Below are 25,609 nucleotides of genomic sequence, written 5' to 3' on the forward strand. Positions count from 1 at the left end.
TCTTTCTACTTTTCCTTGGCAGACTTTTCAAGGCTTCAGTTATAGCTCAAAGTCATTATCTACTCTTCCCTTTCCTTCTTGTTTCATACCATAAGTACATTCTACCTACCAAACATGTCTTTTATCTCTCCTCTTTTCACTCATTCAATTGCAACAATGGTTCAAACTCTCTTCCCCTATTCTCTAAACTATGATAATAATCTCATAATTGTATGCTGTGTTTCCAGTGTACTTCCTTCTCTAAGATATCCATCCCACCATTGCCAAAATGATCTTCCTAAATCACAAATACTATTTCATTTTCCCATTCAAGGAAGAGCACTAAATCCCTATCAAGCCTGTAAGAAAATAAAAGTTCCTTAGCTGGGGGCATAAAATCCTTCAAATTCAAACACAGTCTCAGACACTCACTAGCTGTGAGATCCTGGGGAAGTCACTTGACCCTGTTTGCTTCAATTTCCTCATCTGTAAAATGAGCTGAAGAAGGAAATAACACATGCTCTAGTATCTTTGCCAAGAAAACCCCAAAGAGGATCATAGTCAGATGCGACTAAATAACTACCAACATCCACTTCTCACAATCTAAGGTTCATACACAATGGTGGACCATGTGCCCTTCGCTAAACAATATTCTCTTCTCCATTATAGGAGTGCTCTCTCTCCTCATCGTCATACCTTGGAATTCCTAATAATTCCCCTGTGTACCTCCAATTAGGAGAACTTCCCCTAATCCCTTTAGTTGTCAGCCCTCTCCAGGCTCCTTCTTCAAATGGTCATAAATATTTATATCTGTACCCATGCTGTATCCTCTCCTGTGGAGGGAGCCTTAAATGCAGGGGCTGCTTGTTTTGTCTTTCTCTCGCTAGTAGCTATTACCGTAGTAATGTATCTACTGCATTTCACATAGTAAACATTTAATAAATATTTATAAGATTTGGCCTGGATATATTTGCTCCCTTTGTTGCTGTTTTTAAAGCTGATTTGTGGCCCTTTCAATGTTGCTTTTTAGCTTAATATCATCCACAATTAAATCCAACAAAGAACAGATACGTGGTTGTCACAGAGCTACTTATTTCAATCCCCAACAGTCCAGTTTCCTTGTCAAGATAAACGATTCAGCCCTCAACCTTCCGGTTTAGCCACTTGGGAACTGGACTAATGCCTCATAAAACTGCAATGGTGCAATTATCACTTTACTATTAGAGAGATGCTCAGAAGTACTAAAAGCCCACCTTCGCAAAGGGTTTTTATTGTCCCCATAAACCCAGCATGGCCTTCAGGTATTTGCTACAATGTTAACAATGATTCATCTTTGTGGCATTCTCTAAAGAGTGGAATGCCAGCCTGTTTTATAGTTGCCACCGAAGGTCTGGAGAAGGTAAGAGATGTGGAGTATGAGTGAATGTGTATGAGATAGAATGTTATATCCCCTGCTAGTGGGATGCTCAGTACTTCCTGACAATTCCATATGGAGAAGGGATCAGAAAACATCATGTTCACAGTTAAAAATAATCAAATTCCACTTCTCAAAGAATCTCATGTTGCCCCCAAGCAGTTTTCTTGACAGTTGGGATTATACAAGAAAAAATCCTAACATTTTTTCTTCCCCTAGAAAATAAAAACAGTTGACTTTAGTCTTCTGTCAGCTTAGAACTTACCACACTGCACTGGTCTAAAGGAGAAACACTAATATCTGTCATGTTCATGGCTTACTGTGAGTTATAAGGGCTTTTCCTGAATTAAAGTGTTTATTTTTACTGAAACTTGTCTATTTTCCAAGTGCAGACATGGAAGGCAGGTTAGGCTACAGAGAGCAACCATCTTATAATATATACTTATGTTATTGGGAGAAAAGAAATATCAAAATGGGTAAAAAGATGTGTCTGGCATCAAGGGTATTTATCATTGATGGAAAGTTTAGAGAAAAACATCTTTAGATTAAGAAAGTTAGATCATTAAGAGGGTAGAGGATTGGCAAGATAGAAAGATTGATTGAAGAAGCCACTGGTAGTTTGTTTCCTTTCTGAAAGATAGAAGATCTGTCTGCCTGACAAATGCACTAATTCTTCCTGACTCTCCTGTTTTCAAAGTATGTGCTGTTGCCAACCTGCATTTCTTTAATATTGGATACTAGCTAGTATTTAATCTCTTATTTAATATAGGGTTTGCTTAAAATAATTTCCATCTCCTTTTTTTAATCCATCCTGTCTTCACTAAAAATTTGTGAGGGGAAAGAAACAGAGATTTATCCTGGGGTTTGGCCAATAAGAGCATGCAGGGAAGATCAGAATTCACAATGGGGTATGCTGAGAAGGGCATTAAGTTTTTTTGTTACTAAGTGAACACAAATGAAACACAGTTGAAAAGAGAGGCAGGTATGAAATTTAAGCACACTCTCTGAATTTAAGGTTATGCTCCAGAGGATGCATGTAAACAGAAGGAAACAAAAACAAAGGCATTGCCTTTGGAGAAGATCCACTATGGAATGATTGGAAAACATCAGGAAGTACATCTTTAGAACATAAATGATTTTCATTGGCATCCAGAAGACAAGGAAAAAAAAAGACAGCTCTGATAAGACATCTTTCCACATCGACCAATGAATAATATTTGTTTGATACCTTATTTATAACAAAAAAGATAAGTCATGATATTTCCTTTTTTATTTAATTTTCTTGATTAATTAAGAAAAATTGTCCATGGTTACATGATTCATTTTCTTTTCCTCCACTCCTTCCAGCCCCTCCCATAGCCAACACACAATTCCACTGGTTTTATTATAGATATTTGCACTATGGTGGACATTTAGAATCAACATCTCCAATTATTTCCCCATCAACCCATGTGATGAAGCAATTGTTTTTCTTCTGTGTTTCTGCTTCCACAGTTCTTTCTCTGGATGTGGATAGTGTTCTTTCTTTTAAGTTCCTTTGGATTGTCCTGGGTCATTGCATTGCTGCTAGCAGAGAAGTTCATTACGCTTGATTGTGCCACAGTCTATCAGTCTCTGTGTATAATGATCTCCTTCTTCTTCTTTCACTCTGCATCAATTCCATATGGATACCTCATTTTCCAATTTTTTGCCACCACAAAGAGTGCTAGCCAGAGAATTTTGATCATGAATTGCTATTTTAAAAACTCTTGTTCAGCATAATAAAACAATTATGTAGACAAAGTATATATTTTAAGTGAACATAATTATGTTTTCTGTGCCTTAGTGTTAGTTTTAGTTACAATCAAGTTCTTATACTTTTCTTTTTTATTCAAAATATTTTATTAGGCTTGGAATTTGATTGTTCAAGTTCAACTTATAAAAAATAATGTAGCCATTTCTATCTCAGTATCCTAGAATAGTTTAAAACATACGCGCATGTTGAATTAAATAAGAAAAGCTTACCCAAAAGATTAGCATGACCATAACATGTGGTATTTTTAATTAAAAAAAACTTTCCTCTGTATACAAGACTACATTTGTTCTCCTTCCGGTTAAGATGGCGGCTTAGAGAAAGCTGAAGTTCAGATCTCCGGAAAACCCTTCCCGACCAATCTCAAACTAGAAGCTCCTAAGGCGCCGAAATTCAAAACGATCAACAGCACAGACCCTGGGAACCCTCCTCCTGGACCTGGACCCGGTTCAAAAGGTACGGCTCCCCTTAAAAGCCAGAACCCGAGATCCCTCGGACCTCAGGGGTAGGAGCGCAGAGTCCAAGGCTCCCGGAAGCCGCAGCCGTGCCGGGCTCAGAGAGCAGGGTCTGAGGAACAACAACCCTCAGGGTCTTCTACCCAAGTCCCAGTCCGGGTGAAAGTTACTGCCTGGGGCCTCCGCAGAGAGCTGGTCAAAACAACAGCAACCCTCAGGGCGGGCAAGACAGCCTCACGGGCTGGATCCTGCTATCCAAGTCTCAGTGAAAGTCTATGCTCTCGGAGCTTGGGGAAGCGGCAGCCCATCCCCCCGCAGGCCGACGAAACAGCCTCACGGCCAGGGATTCTGAAGGCAACTTCCGGAAATCGAGCCAGGGGGAGAGTGTGGCCTCGTGGTCCGACCCTTCCATTCCAGTTCCAGTGAGGCATATTCAGTTTAACCCAGGGAACGCTCATAGAACCAACATCTGCCCAGGACTAAAGCCTCTGATCACCAGACAAAGACAAGAAAAGCCAATCCTCCACGTTCAGAGATGACAAACTCCACAGAAGCACAGAAGCCCCAAAATACCAAGAAAAATAAGAAGAAAGGGGCGACTCTGGACACATTCTATGGAGCCAAAATACAAAATATAGAGCAGATAGAAGAAGATATACAAGAAAATTCTCCAAAATCATCCAAAGGAAATAGAAACTCTCCACAAACCCATGAAGAATTTGAATCAGAAAGGACCAAAAAGATGGAAGCCCTCTGGGAGGAAAAGTGGGAAATGATGCAAAAGAAATTCACGCATCTACAAAACCAGTTTGACCAAACTGTAAAAGAAAACCAGGCTTTAAAGCAAGAACTAATAAAGCAAAGCCAAAACACCAAGAAATTAGAAGAGAACATAAAATATCTCACCGACAAGGTGATAGATCTGGAAAACAGGGGGAGAAGAGAAAATTTAAGAATAATTGGACTCCCAGAAAAGCCAGAAATAAACACCAAACTGGACATGGTGATACAAGATATAATCAAAGAAAATTGCCCAGAGATTCTAGAACAAGGGGGCAATACATCCACTGACAGAGCTCACAGAACACCTTCTACACTAAACCGCCAAAAGACAACTCCCAGGAATGTAATTGCCAAATTCCAAAGCTATCAAACAAAAGAAAAAATCCTACAGGAAGCCAGAAAAAGACAATTTAGATATAAAGGAATGCCAATCAGGGTCACACAAGACCTTGCAAGTTCTACGCTGAATGATCGTAAGGCATGGAACATGATCTTCAGAAAGGCAAGAGAGCTGGGTCTCCAACCAAGAATCAGCTACCCAGCAAAAATATACTTCCAAGGGAAAGTATGGGCATTCAACAAAATAGAAGACTTCCAACTTTTTGCAAAGAAAAGACCAGAGCTCTGTGGAAAGTTTGATATCGAAAATCCAAGAGCAAGGAATACCTGAAAAGGTAAATATTAAGGAAAGGGGAAAAATGTTATCTTCTTTTACTCAAACTCTCTTCTATAAGGACTACATTTATATCAACCTATGTATACTAATATGTGGGGAAAATGTAATGTATAAATAGGGGGTAAAGAAAGACCAAATAGAATAATGGTTCTCACACAAAGATTCACAGGGGAAGGGGAGGGGAAGAAAACTCCTATAAGAAGGAGAGGAAGAGAGGGGGGGGGGTTTACTTAAACCTCAATCTCAGGGAAATCAACTCTGAGAGGGAAAAACATCCAGATCCATTGGGATCTTGAATTCTATCTTACCCAACAAGGGTAAGGAGAAGGGAAAACCAAGGGGGGGAGGGGGAGAGGGAGAACAAAAAGGGAGGGAAAGAGAGGGGGGAGGGGGAGGGAACAAAAAGGGAGGGACTAAAAAGGGAAACATCAAGGGAGGGGACAAGGGGGACTGATTCAAAGTAAATCACTGGACTAAAAGGTAGAGCCAAAGAAGAAAAGGTTAGAATTAGGGAAGGCAATCAAAATGCCAGGGAGTCCACAAATGACAATCATAACTTTGAACGTGAATGGGATGAACTCACCCATAAAACGTAGACGAATAGCTGAATGGATTAGAATCCAAAACCCAACCATATGTTGTCTTCAAGAAACACACATGAGGTGGGTTGACACCCACAAGGTCAGAATTAAAGGATGGAGTAAGACCTTCTGGGCCTCAACTGATAGAAAGAAGGCAGGAGTGGTAATCATGATATCTGATAAAGCCAATGCAAAAATAGACCTGATCAAAAGGGATAGGGAAGGTAATTATATTTTGTTAAAAGGGACTCTAGACAACGAGGAAATATCATTAATCAACATGTATGCACCAAATAATATAGCACCCAAATTTCTAATGGAGAAACTAGGAGAATTGAAGGAAGAAATAGACAATAAAACCATACTAGTGGGAGACTTAAACCAACCATTATCAAATTTAGATAAATCAAATCAAAAAATAAATAAGAAAGAGGTAAAAGAAGTGAATGAAATCTTAGAAAAATTAGAATTAATAGACATATGGAGAAAAATAAATAGGGATAAAAAGGAATACACCTTCTTCTCAGCACCACATGGCACATTCACAAAAATTGACCATACATTAGGTCACAGAAACATAGCACACAAATGCAGAAAAGCAGAAATAATGAATGCAGCCTTCTCAGATCACAAGGCAATAAAAATAATGATTAGTAATGGTACATGGAAAACCAAATCTAAAACCAATTGGAAATTAAACAATATGATACTCCAAAACCGTTTAGCTAAAGAAGAAATCATAGAAACAATTAATAATTTCATCAAGGAAAATGACAATGGCGAAACATCCTTTCAAACCTTTTGGGATGCAGCCAAAGCGGTAATCAGAGGCAAATTCATATCCCTGAAAGCTCATATTAACAAACAAGGGAGAGCAGAGATCAATCAATTGGAAATGCAATGGAAAAAACTCGAAAGCGATCAAATTAAAAACCCCAGCAGAAAACCAAATTAGAAATCCTAAAAATTAAGGAAGAAATTAATAAAATCGAAAGTGATAGAACTATTGATTTAATAAATAAGACAAGAAGCTGGTACTTTGAAAAAACAAACAAAATAGACAAAGTACTGGTCAATCTAATTAAAAAAAGGAAGGAAGAAAAGCAAATTCACAGCATTAAAGATGAAAAGGGGGACAGCACCTCCAATGAGGAGGAAATTAAGGCAATCATTAGAAATTACTTTGCCCTATTATATGGCAATAAATACACCAATTTAGGAGAAATGGATGAATATATACAAAAATACAAACTGCCTAGACTAACAGAAGAGGAAATAGAATTCTTAAATAATCCCATATCAGAAATTGAAATCCATCAAGCCATCAAAGAACTTCCTAAGAAAAAATCCCCAGGGCCTGATGGATTCACCTGTGAATTCTATCAAACATTCAGAGAACAGTTAACCCCAATACTATACAAACTATTTGACATAATAAGCAAAGAGGGAGTTCTACCAAACTCCTTTTACGACACAAACATGGTACTGATTCCAAAACCAGGCAGGTCAAAAACAGAGAAAGAAAACTATAGACCAATCTCCCTAATGAATATAGATGCAAAAATTTTAAATAGGATACTAGCAAAAAGACTCCAGCAAGTGATCAGAAGGATCATTCACCATGATCAAGTAGGATTCATACCAGGGATGCAGGGCTGGTTCAACATTAGGAAAACCATCCACATAATTGACCACATCAACAAGCAAACTAGCAAGAACCACATGATTATCTCAATAGATGCAGAAAAAGCCTTTGATAAAATACAACACCCATTCCTATTAAAAACACTAGAAAGCATAGGAATAGAAGGGTCATTCCTAAAAATAATAAACAGTATATATCTAAAACCAACAGCTAATATCATCTGCAATGGGGATAAACTAGATGCATTCCCAATAAGATCAGGAGTGAAACAAGGATGCCCATTATCACCTCTACTATTTGACATTGTACTAGAAACACTAGCAGTAGCAATTAGAGAAGATAAAGAAATTGAAGGCATCAGAATAGGCAAGGAGGAGACCAAGTTATCACTCTTTGCGGATGACATGATGGTCTACTTAAAGAATCCTAGAGATTCAACCAAAAAGCTAATTGAAATAATCAACAACTTTAGCAAAGTTGCAGGATACAAAATAAACCCACATAAATCATCAGCTTTTCTATATATCTCCAACACAGCTCAGCAGCAAGAACTAGAAAGAGAAATCCCATTCAAAATCACCTTAGACAAAATAAAATACCTAGGAATCTACCTCCCAAGACAAACACAGGAACTATATGAACACAACTACAAAACACTCGCCACACAACTAAAACTAGACTTGAACAAATGGAAAAACATTAACTGCTCATGGATAGGACGAGCCAATATAATAAAAATGACCATCCTACCCAAACTTATTTATCTATTTAGTGCCATACCCATTGAACTACCAAAATACTTCTTCACTGATTTAGAAAAAACCATAACAAAGTTCACTTGGAAGAACAAAAGATCAAGGATATCCAGGGAAATAATGAGAAAAAACACATATGATGGGGGCCTTGCAGTCCCAGACCTCAAACTATATTACAAAGCAGCAGTCATCAAAACAATTTGGTACTGGATAAGAAACAGAAAGGAAGATCAGTGGAATAGACTGGGGGAAAACGACCTCAGCAAGACAGTATACGATAAACCCAAAGATCCCAGCTTTTGGGACAAAAATCCACTATTCGATAAAAACTGCTGGGAAAATTGGAAGACAGTGTGGGAGAGACTAGGAATAGATCAACACCTCACACCCTACACCAAGATAAATTCAAAATGGGTGAGTGACTTAAACATAAAAAAGGAAACCATAAGTAAATTGGGTAAACACAGAATAGTATACATGTCAGACCTTTGGGAGGGGAAAGGCTTTAAAACCAAGCAAGATATAGAAAGAATCACAAAATGTAAAATAAATAATTTTGACTACATCAAACTAAAAAGCTTTTGTACAAACAAAACCAATATAACTAAAATCAGAAGGGAAACAACAAATTGGGAAAAAATCTTCATAGAAACCTCTGACAAAGGTTTAATTACTCATATTTATAATGAGCTAAATCAATTGTACAAAAAATCAAGCCATTCTCCAATTGATAAATGGGCAAGGGAAATGGATAGGCAGTTCTCAGATAAAGAAATCAAAACTATTAACAAGCACATGAAGAAGTGTTCTACATCTCTTATAATCAGAGAGATGCAAATCAAAACAACTCTGAGGTATCACCTCACACCTAGCAGATTGGCTAACATAACAGCAAAGGAAAGTAATGAATGCTGGAGGGGATGTGGCAAAGTAGGGACATTAATTCATTGCTGGTGGAGTTGTGAACTGATCCAACCATTCTGGAGGGCAATTTGGAACTATGCCCAAAGGGCGACAAAAGAATATCTACCCTTTGACCCAGCCATAGCACTGCTGGGTCTGTACCCCAAAGAGATAATGGACACAAAGACTTGTACAAAAATATTCATAGCTGCGCTCTTTGTGGTGGCCCAAAACTGGAAAACGAGGGGATGCCCATCAATTGGGGAATGGCTGACCAAACTGTGGTATATGTTGGTGATGGAATACTATTGTGCTCAAAGGAATAATAAAGTGGAGAAATTCCATGGAGACTGGAACAACCTCCAGGAAGTGATGCAGAGCGAGAGGAGCAGAACCAGGAGAACATTGTACACAGAGACTAATACACTGTGGTATAATCGAACGTAATGGACTTCTCCATTAGGGGCGGTGTAATGTCCCTGAACAACTTTCAGGGATCCAGGAGAAAAAAAAAACACCATTCATAAGCAAAGGATAAACTATGGGAGTGGAAACACCGAGAAAAAGCAACTGCCTGAATACAGAGGTTGAGGGGACATGACAGAGGATATACTTTAAATGAACACTCTAATGCAAATACTATCAACAAAGCAATGGGTTCAAATCAAGAAAACATCTAATGCCCAGTGGACTTACGCGTCGGCTATGGGGGGTGGGGGGGAGGAAAAGAAAATGATCTATGTCTTTAACGAATAATGCTTGGAAATGATCAAATAAAATATATTAAAAAAAAAAAAGACTACATTTGTTCATTTGAATCTATTCAAAGGCTAGAGCACATATAATGAATTAAAACCAAAGTAGACATTTCCAACTTAAATTTCCTAAACTTCCATATGGTAAATAGCCTAATTACAATTCTGTGATTAAAATATTGCTTTTCATTTTTGAAAGGCATTTCATTGTGGTTTATTTTATTACAATCCTAAGTAAACATTTGCTCTTGTGGTTGATCTTTGAATGTCAATCCTCCAGTATCCTGAACTTCAAAGGTGAATAGATGCATTCAGCTATAGTCATGGCCTTTGAGTGAGCTATTCAATATCTGGTTTAAGTTAACATGAACTGAAGGATTGGTTTTCTTTTGTAATCTTTAATACATTTCTTCATTTTTAATGTTCATTAAAAAATTAAGTTCCAAATTCTATCTCTTCCTTCAACCCCTCTTCCACTTATTGAGAAATGAGAGTGATATTAATTCTATATTTGAAGTCATACAAAACTTTCTTCCAAATTACTCATATTGCAAAAATAAGAAATAAAACAATAAAAAGCAAGAAACAGAAAGAACATAGAAAACTATGTTTCCATATGCCATCAGAGTTCATTAATTCTTTCTCTAGAGTTAGCTAGAGGATCCTTTAGATTTGTTATGGATCATTGTATTGATTAAAGTAGCTAAGTTTTTAACAGTTGATCATCATGATCAAATTGTATAATGTGTACAATGTTCTCAAGCTTCTACTCACTTTACTTTACATAAGTTTATACACCTCTGGTTTTTCTGAAACTTTGACATTCATCTTATACTGCAATTTGTTCAGCATTCCCCAATTGAAGGGCATCCCCTCAGTTTCTAATCCTTTATCACCACAAAAAGAGCTACTATAAATATCTTTTCACCTATGGATCCTTTTCTCTTTTCTTTGATTTCCTTGTGAATACACCCCAAATGGTGTTATTGCTAGCCCAAAGAATATGAACCAGTTTTATAACCCTTTGTGTTTAATTCCAAATTGTTCACCAGAACGATCTGATCAGTTGACAACTCCACCAACAATGCAATTGTACAAATTTTTCCACATTGTCACCAGTATCTATTATTGTCCTTTTCTGTTCTCTTGCCCAAAATGGTGTGAGGTAGTAGCTCAGAGTTGCTTTAAATTGCATCTATCTAACCAGTCAATGATGTAGAGCTTGTTATTATGTGAACATATATAACTTAAATTTATTCTTATAACTGCCTGTTCATATAATTTGACCATTTATCAGCTAGAGTATAGCTTTTAATGTTGCAAATTTGACTCCATTCTCTATATATTTTAGAAATAAAGTCTTTTTCAGAAAATAATTGCTATAACCCCCATTTCCATCAGTATCCTAATCTTGTCTACAATGGTTATATTGTCCAAAACCTTTTTATTTCATGAAATCAAAATATTGCATGTTCTCCTATTTTACTTATGATATCACAACTTATGTCTAAACCATGTACTCATTTTGACGTTATTTGGTAGAAATTATGAGGTATTGATCTATGGTTAGTTTTTGCCAAACTGCTCTCTAGTTTTCTCAGAAATGTTTGTCCAATATGGAGTTCTTGCCCTCCAAGTTTAGATCCTTGGGTTTATCAAACATCAAGTTCTTATACTTACTCTCCACTGTGTATAGTGGACCTAATCTATTCCACTCTAATTCATAACCAGTTGCAGATTATTTTGATAATTGTTACTTTGTAAAATTGTTTAAAATCTAGTACTGCTAAAATGCCTTTATAAGTTTTCATTGATTTCCTTAATTCCTGATATAACATTCTTCCAAAAGAATTTTATTATTTTTCCATTTCTGTAAAACAATTTTTGGCAATTAAATTTCTATAGCACTGAGAAAGTAAGTTAGTTTAGGTAGAACTGTAATTAATTTTTATTTTATTTGCTTGGCCTCCCCATGAGCAATGAACATTTCTCCAATTATTAAGAAAGCCTTTTGTAATTATGTTCAAGTAGTCCCTGGCTTGTCTTGGTAGTTATATTCCCAAGTATTTTATAATGTCTGCAGTAATTTTGAATGGAATTCCTCTGATTCTTGCAGGTGGTTTTTATTGGTAACACAAAGAAATGCTGATAACTTATCTGGTTTATTTTATATTCTGCAAATTTTTCTAAAGTTGTTTATTATTTTAACATTTTTTAATTTTCATTCTCGAGGATTCTCTAATATACCATGTATCTGCAAAAAAGTGATAGTTTGGCTTACTCATTGTCTATTTAAATTCTTCAATTTGTTTTTCTTGTCTTGTTACTAACACAACATTGAATAATAATGGTGATAATGGGCATCCTTGCATCACACTTGATCATATTGGGAAGGTTTCTAGCTTCTCAACTTCACAAATCATGTTTGCTCTTTTTGTAGATAGCTACTATTTATCATTTTTAAAAGGCTCCAATGATTTCTAAGCTTTCTACAGTTTTTAATAGGAACGGTATTATATTTTGTTAAAAGATTTTTCTGTGTCTACTGATATAATCATTTTCTTTTTCTTTTTTGTCGTTTCTGATATAGTAAGTTATGCTTATAGTTTTCCTAATATTGAACCAGTCCTGCATCATTACTAGAATAAATTCCACCTGTCCATACTATGTAATCTCTGTAATGTATTTCTATAATCTCCTTCCTGTTATTTAATTTAATTTTTTGCATTGATATTTATTAGGGAAATTAGCCTATAGTTTTCTTTCCTCTTTGTGACCTCTATGGTTTACATATCAAAACACAGGTGTCATAAAAGGATTTTGTAGGACTCCTTATTTTCCTATTTATATATTTTCCTATATTACTGGCACTAATTATTCTTTAAATGTTTCATAGAATTAACTTATAAATCCATCTTTTCTTATAGATTATTTCTAAGATGTGTTTAGTATTAATTTTTAAAAAGTCTATTCTATACATGTATAACACAAATTGAATTTCTTGCCAGCTCCAGGAGGGCAGAGGAAAGGAGGAAGTTAGACAATCTGGATCATTAAACTTTGGAAAACTTATATGGAAATTTGTTATTACATATAATGGGTAAAATTAAAAATTAAAAAATTAAAAATCTATTATAGTGATAGTTTACAGATATGTTGTACAGTATGTAAATAGTAGTGCTATTGCTACCTCATTTGTAGGGTAAATATGTCTTAAAGATGTGCCATCAACACATGTTTTTAATTATAAGATTCCTAGGCTTAATTTATTAATTAAACACTTATGAATATTTTAAAAATGAAATAAAATTCAGGGAACAAAGTGCCTGACAAGGTTTGGTGGAAAGGACATGGAAGAGCAGGTAGGGAATTATGGGCTGCTGATACCTCTCTGACAGTTGAACTGTATTTAAGCGTAAATTGAGAACACGTATCCTTTTTTACCTCATTTTCGTGTCACAGTATTGGTCTCCCGAATACCTGAGCCTACAATATTGCTGCCAGCTTCTCCTCCCCTCTTTTCTGTCAGCAGCTTGGGCAGCCTTCAGATCCAATCTATTGCCAGATTTTAAATCTTCACAATTGAAATGGAGCTCAATTTACTTCATATTTTAATTAATTTAGTGGCTTGGATCAAATAGGACAATTGGACTCGATCTTAAATCTATGAAAGGGACTCATTCACTGCATGCCTCTCCCTTAGACTTGATTTTGTTATCTTCATGCCACAGTTTCTCAGAATTGAAAGGCAAGTCAGATCCCAACTCATAATAGAACAGCAATCCCCATCTATATCTACAATGTCTCATAATGAAAAAAAGAGAACTGATTTGTCCTCTTTTTGAAGACATCCAATGAAAGAGACCTGTTTGTCTCCTGAAGGGCAGAAGGAGGAAAAGAACCAGCATTTATCAAGATCCATCATGTTAGGCATTGTGATGAGATCATTACAAATATTATCTCATTTGATCCTTATAACAACTCTGATAGGTCTGTTATTATTACCATTTTGTACTTAGGTAAACTGAGGCAGAAAGAGGTTAAATGATTGGCTCCAGACCACAGAGTTAGGAAATGTCTGAGTTGGAGTTGAACTCATGTCTTCCTGATTCAGGCCCAGCAGATCTTTCCAGGATTCCACTTAGTTGTTTCCTGAGGCAATTCATTTCACTTTTTGACAGCTTTAATTTAAAGTTCATTATCAATTTAATCTTACCTCTGTATCTCTTCACTGTCCACTTGGAAATCCTGAATCTGTCCCCTGAGGCCCAGCAGACACTTTTCCCCCCATGGCATTAAGTTCTTTTTATTTTTTTAATCTTTCATACTTTTTTATGTTTCCAGCTTAGTGTAATACTGAGCACACTATAAGTGCTTAATAAATAAGTTTTTAATAGAATAATCCTTCAAATACTATAGGATCACTGCATCCCCTACTTACTTCCTCCAAGGCTAATATTTGTAGGGATAAATATTAACCCAGTTTATTTGACATCATTTCATTATTTCTCACCATTATGGCTTCTCCTCTGCACATGTAACATCTTGTTAACTAATACATAAACAATATTTATTAAGAACCTATTGTATACCAAATGCTATGCTAAGAGGTGGGGACACATGCTCAATACATGAAAAAATTCCTACTCACGATGCTAGAGATGTGGTCTGAGCCCATGACACCCAGTTTTAATGTGCCTCATTAAATATATATATATATATATATATATATATATATATATATATATATATATATATATATATATATATATATATATCTGTACAAAATGCAGTGACTTATACCTAATTAAGGTAGAACCAAGATGATAGATGATAGGAAGCACCATATCCAAGTTCTCTCAACACTTCAATTTTATTGTATTTTCCCCAATTGCATGTAAAAATCATTTCAAACACTTTTCAAAGAATTTTGTCTCAAATTCTCTCCCTTCTTCTCCTCACTGATGAGAAGGTAAACAAACTCATTTAGATTTTACATGGGCAATAATGTAAATCATTTTTTTCCTATATCAATCCTTTTTATGGAAGGGAAAGTACAAAAAAATTAAGAAAGTGAAAAAAAAATCTGCTTTCACCTGGATTCAGATGTCATCAGTTCTTTCTCTGAAAGCAGATACCTTTTTTTTTTATCATGAATCTTTGAATTGTTTGGTTCTTTATATTGCTGAGAATAGCTAAGTTATTCATAGTTCTTCTCTGTGCAGTATTGCTGTCACTGTACAGTGTTCTTCTTATTCTGCTTCTTTCACATTGCTTCAGTTTGTGTCAGTCTTTCCAGGTTTTTATGAGCTCCTTCTGCTTTTCATTTCTCACAGCAGATAGTATTCCATTACATTTCTATACTAAAACTTACTCAGCCATTCCCCAAATGATAGGGACACCCTTTACTTTCTAATTCTTTGCCTCTAGAAAAGAACTACTTTAAATAATTTTGTGCAATTAAGCCTTTTCTATTTTGGGTTTTTTATCTCTTTGGGATACAAATCCAATAATTGCATTTCTGGGTCAAAGGATATATACTATTTTATAGCCCTTTGGACATAAGTCCTAATTGCTCTCCAGAATGATTGAATCAGTTCATAATGCCCCCAATAGTGAATTAGTGTTGAAAGTTTCCCATATCTGCTCTGACTTTTTTCATTTTTCTTTTCAATTGTAATAGCCAATATGATAGGCATAGGGTAGTATCTCAGAGCTCTTTAATTTGCATTTATATAATTAATAGTGATTTAAGGCTTTTTTTTTTTTGCAGGATTAGAGAGAACTTTAATTACTTTGTCTGAGAACTGCCTATTCATATTCTTTGACCCTTTTGAGGGAATGACTTTATCCTTATACATTTGATTCATTTCTCCATATATTTGAGAAATTAGACCTTTATTAGAGAGAATTATCAAATATTTTTGCACCTTTATGATTACTATGTTTTATTCTTTATCCCATTTCCCTTTGTTTAATTTCAGACTACCATATCCCACATTTTGTCCTCTTTTCTCTCTGTCCCACTGTCCTCTTAACCCCTTTCTCCTACTTGCCTGTAGAGTAAGAGAAATTTTTATATTCAATTGATTGTGTAGGATCCTTCTTTACTAAGGCAATTCTGATGGGAGTAAGTTTCACCTACTCCCCTCCCTGCTTCCTCCATCTTCTCATTGTAAAAGCTCTTTCATGTCTCTTTTATGTGAGATAATTTACCCCATTCTATTTTTCCATTTCTGTTTCTCCAAATGTATCCATCTTTCTCATGTCTTAATTTGATTTTGTTTTTTAGATACCCTTAACATACACTCTTGCTCTCTGTCTATTTATATTCCTTCTAACTGCCCTAATAATGTTAAAAGTTTTTAGGAACTATAAGAATTATCTTCTCATGTATGTATACAGTTTAATTTTATTGAATGGCTTTTGATTTCTCTTTCCTGTTTATTTTTTATGATTCTCTTAAGTCTTGATTTGAAAGTCAGATTTTCTATTAAGCTCTGATCTTTTCAATAGACATGTTTAAAAGGCTTTTATTTCATTGAATATCCATTTTATCCCTTGAAGGATTGTGTTCAGTTTTGCATGGTAAGTGAATCTTGAAGCCCTAGCTCCCTTGTCCTGTGGAATATCATTTTCCATGCCCTCTGATCCTTTAATGTAGGAGCTGCTAAATCCTGTATTATCCTTAATGTGTCCCCACATTATTTGAAATGTTTCTTTTTGACTGCTTACACTATTTTCTCCTTAACCTGAGAGTTCTGGGATTTGGTTATAGTATTCCTGGGAATTAGCCTCTTGGCATCTCTTTCAGGAGATGATCAGTATATCCTTTCAATTTCTATTATGCCCCTTTTGTTCTAGAATATTAGGGTAGTTTTACTTGATAATTTCTTGAAAGAAGATGTCTAAGGTCTTTTTTTATTATGGCTTTTATGTAGTCTGATAATTGTTTGATTATTTCTCTTGGATTTATTTTCCATTTATTTGTTTTTCCAATGGGATATTTCACATTTTCTTCTATTTTTTCATTATTTTAACTTTGACTGTTTCTTGATTTTTTCATGGAGTCATTAGATACTACTTGCTGAATTCTAATTTTTAAGTCATGATTTTCTTGAGTGAACATTTGTACCTCCTTTTTTATTTAGTCAATTCTACTTTTTAAAGAGTTGTTTTTTTTTTCTACTCACTGAATTTGGGTATCTCTTTTTCTATTTGGGAAGTTCTATCTTTTAGTAATTCCTTCCCTTAGTTATATTATTATGCCTCTTTTTCCAATTGGCTTAGTCTATTTATTAAGGTATTAACTTCTTCTGTATTTTTAAGCATAATTTATCAAGCTATTGATTCTTTTTATGATTTTCCTGTGTCACTTTCATTTATTTTCCCAATTTTTCTTGTACTTCTCTCATTTTATTTTTAAAATCATTTTTTGGTTCTTCCACTAATTCTTTCTGGGCTTGAGAGAAATTCACATTTTTCTTATAGACTTCAGATTCAGCAGTTTTGACTTTGTTGTATTCTTCTACATTTGTGTTTGGTCCAAAAACTATGATATAATAAGGCCTCAAAACAAATTTTAAAGCAGAATAACCTGAAGAAATATATGAGAAGAATAATTTTTTCAGCCTCAAACAACTCAAAGACAGGCACAACATATCTAGTGCACCAGGGTAGACATAGAGTATAAAGCAATATGCAGTAATATTGATGCTTTTGTTTTGAGTATATGTTTTGGCCTTCCCTTTCACCAAAATAATTTTGCATTTGACTTTCTTTTTTGTTGTTTGCTCATTTCCCAGCATTTTCTTTTTTTTTTTTAATTAGAGAAAAATTGTTAAAGTTGGTCTCCTTGATTGTGGTGAAGTAGCACTGTTCCAAGCTTCAGATTCTTTATACTGCTGCCTTCAGAGCTTTCTCTGGAGATTGATCTGTTTTCAATTCTTCCAAAGTGGTATGATATAGGGAGATGTGTGCTTAATATTCTTTTGGATTGTGCTCTGATCTGTGAATGACCATGAATTTTTATCCACCTTGCATCTATGACCAGGATCTCCTGCTCCCCTGTGGCCACAAATCCTTGTGTGTGGTGTTCCTCCTCACCCTGAAACCACAACCAGGACAGATACCTGAATCAGAATATGAGCAATACACCAAGAGCCTTTCTCTCAGAGCCACAAAGGGATCCCTTTTATCTCCTTTCAGCAGTTGTCCAAATATCCTTACCAACTGTACCTGAGAGTTCTGGAAGTTTTTGCTTCTTATTCAGCTGCCCCAAGGCTTGTTGCCTAGGTGGGACCTAGAATAATGGTGCTCACTTCTCTATTGTTGCATAGTCAAACTTTAGCAGTTTTTATTAAAAGTTAAAAGAAAAGAAAAAGGCTGGGAAATGAACAAACAACAACATTAAAAGATGGTTAACATAGAAATTTATTTTGGTGAAATGGAAGACCATAAGAGGAACTCAGATGGAGACAACAGTCAGTATTGCTGCATTTTTCTTTGTGCTCTATTTCTACCCTGGTGCATAGCTCAACTTTTTTATGTCTTCTGAATTGTTGCGAGCAAAAATTTATTTCACCCCCTTTTTTTGTGGTAATGCTGCTTTAAAATTTGTTTTTTGAGACATTATACCATAGTTTTTTGGAGAATAATTTGTTAGAGATCAGGTAGGTCTTTGTACCTTTTCCACTAACTTGACTCCCCCCCCCCCCAAGTGGCCTCATTTTCAATAAAACAATGGCAAGATAAAGGACTCCCAAGGCCGGAGACCAGGAGACAGGAGACCATTCCAAACAATGCGTATTTGAAGGAAAAATGGAGACATGTCCTGTTAAGAAAAGATTTTGAAGGATGGAGGTACACTGATTGTCTTTAAGTATTTGCACAATTTCCAGGTGCAAGATGAAATAAATTTATTCTTGTTTTTAGAGGGCAGATCTATGAATAATAGTTTTCAATGTATAGTATAATGCTTGGAATGAGTAAAATTTCATAACTCACCACCTTCTTCAAAAGAGAATTTGACTGCTTTTAAAGAAAGAGGTTCTTCCTCACTGTAGGTCCCCAATTATGAGCTGCTTCTCCAGGACATTGTAGAAGGGATTCTTGTTCAAGATTGGGTTGGAATATTGGTTCTCTGAGGTTCTTTCTGTCTCTAGGATTTTCAAATCCTGTGATTTCCATAACTACCCTCTCTTTTGCAGTTAAATTATTTTCAGTCTAGGTAAGGCAGTCCTTGTTACTTTCTAGAAGTATTATAATGGTTTCCTAACAGATCTTCCCAGTTATAATCTGACCTCTCTTTCCCTTCAAATCTTCCTCCACATTTCTCTGAGATGTTTCTTCTTTTATGTATGAAACTGGTGACATCATTCCTATGTTCAAAAAATTTTAATGATTTCTCAGTGCTTATTGAATAAATTTCAAATTCCTTTATTATTTAAAGTGATTTCTAGTTCTGCTTAATCTTCCTTTTCCCATTCCTTTTTACATTACTCCACTTCAGGCTTTCCTCTGTTCCATCTAAACTGAACTACTTATACTCCTCTATTTCCTATGATTTATAACAGCAATAGCAATAGTTACTAGCATTTACATAGTAACTACTGTTAGGCAACTTGCTAAGTACTTAACAAATACTATCTCATTTTATCCTCACAACAACCCTGGGAGACAGGTGTTATTAGTATTTTCATTTAAAGCTGAGACAACTGAGGTTAAGGTTAAATAAATTACCCAAGGTCTCTGAGATGGGATTCGAACTCAGATCTCTCTGACTCCAGACTCAGAACATTATCTACTCTACCACCTACCTTAATAATATATTTGCCTTATTCTAAAATGTCATATGTTCAGATATATTATTTTATGTCAATTTCAATTAATTAAGTAGAAACCAATCAATAAATTGATGTCAATTGATGTTTTGGGTTCACTGCAGTTACTTAAAAATATATTTCAATACTGGGCACATAATTTTATCTGTTTCTACTTATGCAAGTTCATTCTCCATGCATTCTCAAGTTTTAGTTTCTTATAACAATACTAATTTTGTTTCATCTCGACACTACCTCCATCTACTTGGTCTGATCCTGTTCAACAACCAGTATGGAACTGTTACATTTTCTCCTCTAGGAAGTCTTATCCCTGTGGTTGGAAATGACCTTTCCTTCTCCTTGACCTCCTTGACCAGAATGGTGAGAGGATAGAGGATCATGCTGTATTAGTGTGATCTGAGGGCTATATAGCCTAGAGAAGGGAAGACTTAGAGGAGAGATGATAGCTGTCTGCAAGTATTTGTAAATCTGTCATGTGAAAGAGATTAGACTTGTTCTCCTTGGCCCTGGAGGTAAGAACTTGGAGCAATGGAGAGAAGTTGAGGAGAGTTTTAATCTCTTTGGGAGGAGAAAATTCCTCACATTTAAACTGCTCACAAGTGGAATGAGCTGCCTCAGGGGGAAATGGGCCTCCTTGAGCTTGTCTAGTCTATGATTCTTTAATTTTATACCATGGGAAAAGCTTTTAGGCTATGGGTAGGGGCAAAGAGTTTGTTCCAACCTTAGAGTTTGGTTTTTTGAAATACTTTGGACAGTTCTGATTACAATTTTCCCACATTTTACTTTCCCTATAGCTGTGTCTTTGAGTCTCTTCCTTATCCTGTGAACTCATCAACCAAATGCTGACTGACTTTTTCTTAAGAATATTGTGGAAATTATTCCTGCTCATATATGGGTTGGATGCCACAGTCTATGAGATTCTGGGATTCTATGAAACACTTTGAATTCCCTTCATTCTTTAGCACTGTTCTACATTAGCTCTTGTATACATAACCATTTCCTACAACAACAACAAGAGCTACAATTCAGAAAGCCCTTTAAAGTCTATGCAGCACTTTAAATATGTTATCTCCCTTGATATTCATAACAGTCCTAAGAAGTAGATGCCTTTATTATCCCCATTTTGCAAGTGGAGAAACTAAGAAGAGGGAAAGTGACCTTCTCAGGGTTTTACATCTCAAAAGTAGCTGAAATAGGATTTAAATTCAGATTTTCAGGCTTTCAAGTCTAGTACTCTTATTTCCTTCAGAGATGCCAAAATGGTAGCTGTTCCCATAGACAACAGGAACCAGATTGTGTTATTTCTTAAAATATTAAGTCATAGGGATCCATTTCTATTTGAAGTTGATGTCCCTGCACTCTACAATCTTGATACCTTTATTGTTTCTTAGATACTGAGTATAAAGGGAAAATAAGTTCTTGCCATCATTGGAGAAAGGTATAGTTGACTTCATTATTTAATTTTAAAAATGTATTTGTTTGTTACATTTCTGGGTACATATCTGGGTACATTAAAGTACCCAGATAACTCCTTCCTTCTCCCGCTTCCTTACCTACATTAGAGAAGACATAATTTGACAAAAAGATACATGTATTTATAAATCTATGTCTTGATTATTTTTGTTTATCAGTTCTTTCTCTGGTGGTGCACATATACAAGTCATTCTTCAAACAATTTTTCTGCTGTTGTAAATACTCTTCCTTAGTTCTGTTGTCTCCGGAAAATTGCAAAGTTCCTTTAATGACCCCAACCTTATCTTGGAAGCCTAGGTCTATATTTTTAATGAACATGTTGTATGTCTGTGAGTTATGGTTCACTACAGTCTTTAAACAATTAAAAAAGAGTTTCCAACATATGGCAAATGAGAGGCACATGGTGAATGTAAGCAAGTTTCCACATATAACAAAACAGAAAGTCAAAGAAAGACTGGAGCTAAAGATTGCATCAGGAAACTATCTGATTGAAAAAGAAGAAAGTCTGACCATGGGAGGGGTGTGTGTGTGTGTGTGTGTGTGTGTGTGTGTGTGTGTGTGTGTTTGTGTGTGTGTGTGTGTGTGTGTGTGAGGGAGAACCAGTGACCAGCTAATCTGCCCTATTGGTATCATCATGATATTAGAAGAATATAAGGAAGCTCTTCTTCTTCCTCCCTTCACCCATTAGAACACTGGATAGAAAGTCTATGGGGTATAAGCAAGGACATAAAAAAAGGACTCATAGTGTTAGGAATTGGTTTGCAATCCATCACTGGAGAAAATGGTTGTATTGATGATATCACAGGTAAATTTGAAATATTCAAGATATCATGTCAAATTTCAGGTTTGTATATGTGATTGTTTTTATAAAAGGAAGGATTTTTACCTTTATTATCCTCTCTACCCTGCTTTCTTAGATGAATTCATGATCTCATTGGCTTGAGTCATTATTGTATTATAATTATAGAAAATTAATAATCTCTGAATTAATCTGAATATTAAGTCAATAAAACATTGAAGACATTTTTAGTACAAAGGAGGGAAATGCTTTAATGAGGCTGAGTAGTTGAGCTCTACAAAGAAATATGACAGAACTATGGATTAAATATTTCTTAAAATATTCTAGGTACTTATAATCAATAGGTACCAATTCCCAAATATCAGGATCATAAAAGCATTGATTAGAGCTTAAAAGTCCTTGAAAGTTACTGAGCTTAATTTCTTCTTCTAAAAACAAGTCATCTGAGGAACAGAGAGGTTCAGTGACTTGCTCAGCATTACACAGCTAATAAAAATCTGAGATGGGATTTGATCTCAGGTTTTAAAGCCAGTGCTCAAGCCACAGGTCACAACTACTGTTCACACACACACACACACACACACACACACATATATATATATATATACATATATATGTATATATATATATGTAATTTTTATATCTGATGTCAAAAGACACAAACAATTTACTCATTCTTCTTCCTGATTAAACTTTTAGTCCATATTACTTACGTACCAATGGACTCCAAGCTCCTAAACATTTTATTTTGATGATAACCAATTATAATGCCTTTTGTCAACCTTGATTTGAACCCCAGAAGCATCTGAAAACAACCTCAGAGTTCAGGGATTCTAGTTATGATCCTAGTTCTCCTGGTCACCTTGTTTTCTCTCTCAGGTTCTTCAGTTTGATAGCTCCTATTCATGTCTCCAGCTTTGGTTTTTACCAGAAAGCATTCTGGGTTCTGTATATGCAAGAAATTTCTGGATGCATCATTTCCTGACACTCCCTAAATCAGAAGATTTCATCTATTTTTTGAAATTCATTTTCCTCATACATAAAAAGGGGGACATTAACCCTAAGGTAGCTACTACATAGGACTGCTGTGAAATTCCAGTCAAGAAAGAAACATCAAGAGCATTGTGATCATTAAGTTGTTGGGTATTCCTCCAATGTTGTTCTTTTTATTATTCTTCCAAAGCCCATGCATGATGGACACAAAGCATAGAATTGCCCCTGGATCAAGGGAAACAGTACAAATGAGCTTTATGGAGGGCGGGGTCGGGGGGAGGCTGGGGTGGGAGGGTTAGATAGGGGTTTTGTCCAAATAAACAGCAAGCTCTATTAAGAGAGGGGGGGAGGCAGTGGAATGGCCCTGATGATGGAAAGACTTGGCTTTGGAAAGGCCATGGTAATGAAAAGGGTCGGGGGTAGAAAGGCTCTGAGAGGTACTCAAAAATGTTTTTTAATCATGCTTATCTACTAAGGAAGGAGGCCTTTGCTTGGGCAGTTGTGTTGTGTCTCCAGGGAGCTGAGGTCACTTCATCCATAGTTCACCTAGGTCTGTGTGGCTACAGAGATTTACTCTGTTTACCCGAGATTCACTCTGTTTGCCCATTTGTAGTGGGGTGAAAGTTGCAATGTAAATAGAATGGTAATGATACCTTAAGTACTCCCTGGCAACTTTCCATCAGACTTTGCTTTTTTGCTCAGACTCTAAGAAAGGTAGTGAGTATGGGAATCAGGCATTGTTTGAACTTACTCCTCTGTGACTGGGAAACTGAACCATTCGTACTTGTTTTCCAGAGACCCCTAACTAAGAACCCAGATTCTATCTAAAGATTGATGTATGGAGTTTTTCATAATTGTGAATCTAAGCAACACATGTCTTATCTGAAAGTTAGCCCCCTACTAATCAATTAGTTATTGCTCCTATTTTCTTTTGATTATTTATAACTATGTGGCAGAGTTTGCGTGACATTTTAGCCCACATCAAGCTCAATGTTTCTGTGAGATATATAGGGCTACCTCAATTCTGGGGGTAAAAAAATAACAACTTAATTCCAGGTATGGACCTTGACATGTGGGCCTAATTTAAAACATTAAACAGAACCATCATTAAGACAGACAACATGGTCTCATGGAGAGAACATTGGTCTTGGAGGGAGAAGGCTGAGAAAGCTAGCTTAAATGACTGGTTAAGATGCAGTAAGAGCAGCCAACACATTTATATTGGATGCAAATTATGGAGTCTTAGCAATGTCAGAAGATCTCATTTAATAAGATCGTGCAAATTACAGCTGGGAGGTGCCATTTAAGGTTTCTAGTTCAATATCCTCATTTTACAGATGAGGAAAATGAAGCATAGAAAGGAAGTGAGTTGCACAATGTCATGTAAGTTCACTGACATCCAGTGATTGATTGACCACAACTTTACATCTATACTATGAATTAGGCAGTATAAGTGTTCTTATCCCATATTTATGAATTTTTTTAAAGTTTAAAGGTTATATTTATTACTAAAATTACAATAAAATTTTGGTTCTTGTTTTATCCATAACTTCGACTGAGCTTTTTTTGTATAACACTGCTTTTGTTGTTAAACAATCTTTTCCAATCATGTCTGAATCTATATAATCTTATTTTGGATTTTAAAGATAATGGAGTAGTGTGCCATCTTCTTCTCTAGCTTACATTACAGATGGCAAAATTGAATCAAAAAGGGTTGAGTTACTTTCTCAGGGTAATTTGTGCCTGAGGCTAGATTTGAGTTCAATAAGATGAGTCTTCCTGACTCCAGGTAGTGTGTATTCTATCTACTGTGCCAGCTAGCTACATATAACACGGTGCTAGCTCGTGGGAATAAATATATACAAAAATAAAGCTGTTCCTGCCCTTGAGGAGCTTGAGTTCTATTGGAAGAGATAACATATTTCTCTATTAGCATACCCACACATATATAATTTAAACACACATGTGCACATCTATCTATCCATCTATCCATCCATCTATCTATCTATCTATCTATCTATCTATCTATCTATCTATCTATCTGTCTGTTTGTCTTTCTGTCTACCTGTCCATCCATTCATCTGTCCATCTGTCTGTCTGTACGTCCATTTGTCTGTCTATCTATCTATCTATCTATCTATCTATCTATCTATCTATCTATCTATCTACAGTTTCTTGGTCTTTATTCACTAGTATATAAAATAAAGGCACTAGATTAGAGTGATTACCTCAAACTCCATCCCGAATTGGTTAACATTTTCCATAGTATGCACCAAAGAGCCCTTTATTCTTTTTTTTTTAGAAGACTCTGAACTGGGGTTAAGAAGTCCTGAACATCAATCAAGCTTTTGAGAGAAAGATTGCAGATATGAAGCTGCTCTTGAGATATTTAAAAAAAAATAAGGGAAAACCTCCAGCATGAATGATCAACCCTATATGAGGTATTGAACCACAGTAGAAAACAAACAAAATATAACAATGGTTTTAGAAAGAGAAAACTATCTAAGTTCCATTCCTGCCACTATAATTTAGGATAGCTTTTAGAAGATTCCCTTCGATTTCCCAAGCCTCAGTTTTCTCAGAATAAATTGGAGGTAATTTGTAGGGATGGAGGATTGAGAAAGGCTTCTTGTAGAAGAAGGTGGGATGTTTGCTGGTGCCTGAATCAAAATAAGAGAAGACAGGAAATGGAGGTGGGGAGCAACAGAACCCTGATCATGGGAGACAGCCTGTAAAAATTGCTAGAGTGGGGAAATGGGGTATC

Source organism: Monodelphis domestica, chromosome 3, assembly GCF_027887165.1.
Source record: "Monodelphis domestica isolate mMonDom1 chromosome 3, mMonDom1.pri, whole genome shotgun sequence".
Classification (NCBI taxonomy): domain Eukaryota; kingdom Metazoa; phylum Chordata; class Mammalia; order Didelphimorphia; family Didelphidae; genus Monodelphis; species Monodelphis domestica.